Raw genomic sequence first — 7,175 nt, forward strand, 5'->3', positions numbered from 1 at the left:
GAGCATATACCAGCATCCAGGGTAATACTAAATTATCACCTAATTTTTCTGAGCACCTTGAAAGATGAGCTTAAATTGAATTTCTCTTTTTCTCTGCTAAACTACCAAACAACCTTATGTTTTCTATTCCTGTTTCTGCATTTTTCCTTCCCAATAATTGTCGAAATGAGAAGTGGTCTAAGTGTTTAAGCCACTATAAATTACACTGAAAATACTGAAAAAAAAAAAAGGGAGAAGCTTTTATTATGGCAATAGGAAAGAACATTGATGTTATGGAAATCCTAACCTAGGAGTAGAATTCCTTACATTACCTCAGTGTCTTGTAGTCGTCACAACAGTGCTGTAGGGTCGGATTATCAATGAAGAAACAAGACTCAGTGGTTTAGTGACGTGCCTCAAAGCACGCAGCTGTTAAGTGTAGAGCTGGAGCCCTGGCCGTTTTGGCTCAGCGGTTAGAGCGTTGGCCTGTGGTCTGGAGAGACCCGGGTTCGGTTCCCGCTAAGGGCACATACCTCGGTTGCAGTTTTTCCCCAACCCTGGTTGAGTTGCGTGGGTGGCAGCCACTCTATGTGTCCCTTTCACATCGATCTCTCTCTCTCTCTCTCTCTCTCTCTCTCTCTCTCTCTCTCTCTCCCTCCCACTCTATCTGAACAAAATATTGAAAATGTCCTCAGGTGAGGATAAAAAAAAAAAGTGTAGAGCTGGAATTCAAACCCAAATTTGATTACAGAGATTAAGTTTTTTTTTCTAACAAATTCCCAGGCAATATTGATTCTGCACAGTGTGGGATCCATGTTGTAAGAACCACTGGGCAAGCCTGCTGTATTAGTCATGTAACCTTGTATTAAACATTGGGTTGGAAGCCCAGAATGTACTGATGAGGGAGCAACCCAGGTTACCACTCTTGAAACATACCCACTCCTTTTTTGTGCACTAAAATAAAATAAGTTAGAAGAACATAAAACATGTATAGCTGAAAATATCTATATTAAAAAAAAAATCTTTAGTAACAACCTTCTACCTTAAGACACTAGAAAAAGAAGAGCAAACTAAATCTTAAGCAAGCAGAATAAAGGAAATAATAAAGATAAGAGAGGAAATTAATGAAATGAGAATAGAAAAAAGAGTGAAAACAAAAGCTGGTCCTTTGACGAGATCAACAAAACTGACAAACCTTTATCTAGATTGACCAAGAGAAATAAAAAAGACTCAAATTATTAGACTCAGAAATAAAATAGAGGACATTATTGCTAACTTTACTGAAATAAAAAAGAATTATAAAGGAATACTATGAACAGTTACATGCCAATAAATTAGATAACTTACACTAAATGAACAGATTCCTATAAAGAATAGACACAAAACTTACTCAAGAAGACTCAATCTTATCAGACTCATAAGAAAATATATTCGTAAATTTTTTTACGAATTTACCCACACACAAAAAAAGCCAAAGCCCAGATAGTTTCATTTGTGAAGTCTACCAAACATTTAAAAGAAGAATTAATACTAATTTGTCACAAACTCTTGCAAAAAAAATAGAAGATAGGGAAACACTCCTTATCTCATTCTATTGCGCTGGTAACAACTAGACAAATACATAACAAAAAGGAAAACTAAAACCCAGTATCTCTTATGAATATGATACAAAATACTAGCAAATCCAATTCAGTAACATAAAAGTTATGCACCATGATCAAATGGTATATATTTCAGGGAAGTGACATGGTTTAATATCCAAGAATCAATAAAAGTTATTCACTATATCAACACAAAAGCAAAAGCCATATGATCACTTCAGTAGATGCAGAAAAAGCATTGACAAAATACAAAACCCTTTCATGATAAAAACAAAACAAACTAGGAACGAAAGGGAGCTTCCTAAACCTAATAAAGAGCATCCATGAAAATCCCATAGTTAACAGTATACTTAGTGGTGAAAGACTAGTTAATTTCTCCCTAAAATCAGGAATAAGACAAGGATGTTTACTGTTGCTACTTCCATTCAACATTATATGGAGGTTCTAGCAAGGAAATTAGGCAAGAAAGAAAAAAATAAAAGGCACATTACTAAGGTAGCTACAATCAAAAAGCCATATAATTACAAATGGTGGTGAGGATGTTAAGAACTCAGAACATTTATACACTGTTGGAGGGAATGTAAACTAGTGCAGTGACTTTGCAAAACAGATTGGCAGTTTTCCAAAATGTTAGACATAGAGTTTCTATGTGAACTGGCAATTCCACTTTGGCATATAATGGAAAGAGTTGAAAACAGGTGTTCAAATAAAAACTTGCTCACAAATATTCATAGCAGCACTATTCACAGTAGCCAAAAGGTAGAAATAACCCAACTAGTCCATCAATAGGTTAATGATATAGCCATACAGTGGAATATTATTCAGCCCTAAAAAAGAATGGTACATGTTACAACACAGTCATTATGCTTAGTAAAAGAATCCAGACACAAAAGACTATACATTGTAAGATTCCATGTATTGAAATCACCAGGGTTGCCAGATCCTTAAAAACAGAAAACAATTTAGTGGTACCCCATGGCTGGGGGGGGGGGGGGAAATGAGGAGTAACTGTTTAATGGCAGGATTTCCTTTTGGGGTGATGAGAATGTTCAGGAACTGGATAATGGTGATGGTTCCATGACATTGTGAATATACTAAATGACACTAATGGTAAATTTTATTTGTATTTTACCACAATAATAAAAAAATAAAACCCATGTACCTACCATCTAGTTTAAGAAATAAAACTCTTGCCCTGGCCAGTTTGGCTCAGCAGTTAGAGCATCGGCCTGCAGACCGGGGAGTACTGGGTTTGATTCCAGCCAAGGGCACGTACCTTGGTTGCGGTTCGTCCCTGGCCCTGGTTGGGGGTCGTGCAGGTGACAACCACTTGATGTGTCTCTCTCACATCAATATTTCTCTCTCTCTCTCTCTCTTTCCCCCTCCCTCCCTCCCACTATGTCTGAAGATAAATGTAAAAATATCCTCGAGTGAAGATTAAAAAAATAAATAAATAAAATAAAACTCTTCAAATAAAAAAAAATCTAACTGACTTCAACCATAAAACTAGATTTTAAAATTTGGATAAAGCAGGCCAAATATAAATGGTTACAGAAGATGATTTGACTTTGGGTGGTTGGTACACAATGCAATATACAGATCATATATCAGAAATGTACACTTGAAACCTATGTGATCTTAGTAACCAGTATTACCCCAATAAATTTAATTAAAAAAAACAGCCCTGGCCAGTTTTGCTCAGTGGTTAGAGCATCGGCCTGCGGACCAGAGAGTCCTGGGTTCGGTTCCTGCTAGGGGTTGCAGTTTGTCCCTGACCCTGGTTGAGGCCGTGTGGGTGGCAACCAGTCTATGTGTCTCTCTCACATCGATGTTTCTCTCTCTCTCTGTTCTTCCCTCTCTCCCTCCTGCTCTGTCTGAAGATAAATGCAAAAAAGAAAATGTCCTCGGGTAAAGATAAAAAAAATTTTTTTTAAGCAAATTAGAGCCATTTATCTCATATAGTATGCCAGATGCTGAAATATACAGTTCAGAGTTACTTTGGAAGGTGGTGGGGAGCCATGGTGATTTATTGAGCAGTGAAGTGACACAATCAGAACTCACTTTAGGAAATCTACCTAGTATCACAAGTTTAATTGCAGGGAGATGAACTGGAAGCCAGGGCCACTCATAATAATTTAAGCCCCTTATGTCCCTAATTTGGGTATGGTAGGAATAAAAAGAAACATATGAAAAACTTTATTTGCTCTTTTGTCTTCTTTTATGTCCACTCTTTCTACAGTTTTCTGTTGTAGCAGAAGTTAGCAGACTAGAAGGTAAATAGTAATATCCTAGATACAGGCATATATAGAGCATCCCCAGGGAAAGCATCAGACCAGGAAACATTGGGCAGCCTAAAATGCTTTTTATTAAGCAAGGAGTTTATAATTGCTTTCTTAGTCTATTTCCAACTGGCCCAAGATAAGTAGCAGGTGTCATTTATTGATCATTTGCTAAGTGAAATTATACTTTTCTTTTTTATTAGCTCACCTAGGCCTTTTTTTACAACCCTGTGAAGTGAGTACTTTGTAGGTCCATCTATGGATTAGTAACTTGCCCTTTAAGGTAAGTAGAGTTGGACTTCACACCTGACTCCAAAACCTATGCTCTTAAGGGAAAAAAATGTTAAAATTGAGAAGCATGGTGTTTTCTTGCTCTAATCATGTCTCTATTCCATTTGAGCTTATCATAATTTTCTTTCAGAAGGGCCAGGGTAAATCTATTGCTTTCTCGAAGTTTGGACATACTATTTTAATCAGTCCTTTGGGGACTCACAAAAAAGACTTCCTTATGTACATCTCTTCTAAGAATGTCAAGCCATTCTTATCAAGAAGGATAAAGCCACTAAGCAAGGTGATGCTCCTGAGGCAGGGGATGAGGATCTCCACCAAAGAGCTGGACTTTTACTGTGCTAAGTATCAGACAAGAGGTGGGAATTGAAACCAGAAACTAGGAACTGGAGTGCCAGGAGGAGGAACTGCAGGTATTTGGCCAGGAGTCACTCTGTTGTTGAGGATTCATTTTAAGGCCCTCTTGGAAGAAAAAGAAAGGCTGACCTCTGCAGTCTGCCTCAGCACCAAAGCTGAAGATGAATGAGCCTTATCTTAACGAAAGATTATCTAGGTTCATGTTACTCGTTTTGTTCATTTTCCTCTTGTTATTTCTAGGCCTTTGGTAAAATCTTATTTAAATGTTTCAGCCTGATTTAACTAGGCCACGGGGAGTTAAACTTTTAGAGAGCTCTGTCCAGTGTAGACCACAGGCTAAAAGATGGGAGTGGGTCCCGTTGAGGCCAGCCTGGTGGTGGCAGCATTAACTGTGAGCTTCCAAAAGGAAGGTGAAACTCGGGGCATCAAAGTTGAGTTTAAACCAAGGCACTTCTCGCCATTGTGCACAGGAAGGTCTCCTTTCCTCCCCTGGCTGTTAAGGAGGAACAGAGAGGCCGTTTTATTAGGGGAGCCAGGGTTTCCTTATCCATCTACCTCAGAACAATGGTTTTCAATCTGCAGGTCAGACCCATTAAAAAGTCATGAAATCAATTTAGTGGGTGTCAATCAGAACTTGTGTTTAAATGAAATGAAATAAACTATCATGTACTTAGAAAGTTTATTGTTTTACAAACATTTGTTACAGTTTTAAAATCTGTGTGTGTGTGTGTGTGTGTGTGTGTGTGTGTTTTCACTTTATAATTTGTGCCCTTGGAGATGTTTCCCTTTAACACATGTGAAAAATAACCTCCCTCTAAAAAATTCTTCTGGGTGCTTTCATTCAGGAATTTTGCACTACATAATAGTTCACAGCTCTGTCAGCACCTTTATCTGGCCTGCCAGGAATGAAGACAGATCTGCTGGTGAGGTTAGGTGCCCCATAGGATATGACTTCTTTAACCTCTTCTTTCAAAGTGAAAGGTTTAGGCCTTTCCCTGTCACATCTGTGTCAGGATTCACCCCTGCCTGCTGATGGACAGGGACACAGTAACTCTTCACCTGAAAGACTACCAGTTGTGATCTAGAGACAATGAACTACTATTCATCACCCCTTAATTGCTTGGTCCTTGTAGTCTTTATTACGATGCTAGATAAGTGCAAGTGTCATTGTATAATGTACACATTTTTCTGGGATTAAGACAAGTCACAATGCTCCCTCTCACACCCCCTGTTCCTTTGAGTTCAATCTTAAGTATTTATATCATTAATTTTGAACCTTAATGAATTACATGCCATTAAACTGTTTCATACATGTATGCCATAGTTAATGTAAATTCTTTTATATCCCAGACACTTTTCATCACTTTATGTGTTTAGTTTATAAGCCAGATACTCAGATATATCCAAAAGGACAAATATATATCACAAAAGGACAGTACCACTTTGGTTATGGTTTCTTAGCTTGGGGGAGGGGGTGAGGAAGTTCTTTCAAAACAGATGAGTGAAAAGATTAACTGATTTCTCTTTAGTGATATCAGTCAATACTTATAACTTATAATAATTTATAGGCATTTTAAGGGAAAACTAAGGAAATAAAAAAAAAAGCAAAATTGTACTGAGTATAAATAGTTGACTGATAGGGAGGAGGGTGTCAATGGGGGAAAAAAGAGAAAAATCTATAACAATAATAAATTAATAAAAATAATTTTAAAAAAATTAAATATACGTAGGAACAAAAAATAGTTGACTGACATTTAATCCACCCCGATGACTAGTAAAGCAATCATGATTATTCTGTTGTCCTTGCCAGTAATTGATCCCAAATTAGTCATGTGACCAATTGTGCTAGGATTCTTAAAAATACCCCTCACTCCAGCCCTGGCTGGTTTTGCTCGGCGGCCTGCCGTTCAGAGAGACCCGGATTCGGTTCCCTCTGAGGGCAAGTGCCTCAGTTGCAATTTGTCCCTGGCCCTGGTTGGTGGTGCGGGTGGCGGCCACTTGATGTGTCCCTTTCACATCGATGTTTCTCTCTCTCTCTCTCTCTCTCTCTCTCTCCCCCTCTCTCTCCCTCCCACTCTACCTGAACAAAAAATGGAAAAATGTCCTCGAATAGGATAAAAAAAAAAAAAAATACCCCTCACTCCTAAGAATGGTCTTCTTTGGATGTTGACATGTCTGAGCTATAAAACCAAGAATTTCTGTTATCTTTCTATTGACTGAGGATGAAGTTGTTACCAGAACGATGAAGGATGACCAAGTAAAGGGATGGTAGAATCCTGAATCCTTCATGACATTATTATACAATAGCATCTATCAACCCTGCCCTACCTCTGAACTTCCTTGTTATATGACACAATATATTTCCTTATTGTTTGAGTATTATTGGTTTTATTAATTATTTACAGCCAAACCATTCTAACTGATCTACTGAATGTTAGTGCCACTTGGTAACACTGATTTTCCCCAGATGTTGCTAAAATGCTTTCTATAACTCCTACTGCATTTTCTCGTGTAGTTAGAGAACCCTCTAGAGAATATACATAGCTCCAAAATTTTAGAAACTCTCCCAGGTATCCAGCCCTTAATATCTTGTCAGGATTAGTTTATGTCAAAAGCTGCTATTCTCTTCCTTTTAGCCACTGACCTCCATTGAAGATTCAGGCCAGGTTTG

Source organism: Molossus molossus, unplaced genomic scaffold, assembly GCF_014108415.1.
Source record: "Molossus molossus isolate mMolMol1 unplaced genomic scaffold, mMolMol1.p scaffold_m16_p_4, whole genome shotgun sequence".
Classification (NCBI taxonomy): domain Eukaryota; kingdom Metazoa; phylum Chordata; class Mammalia; order Chiroptera; family Molossidae; genus Molossus; species Molossus molossus.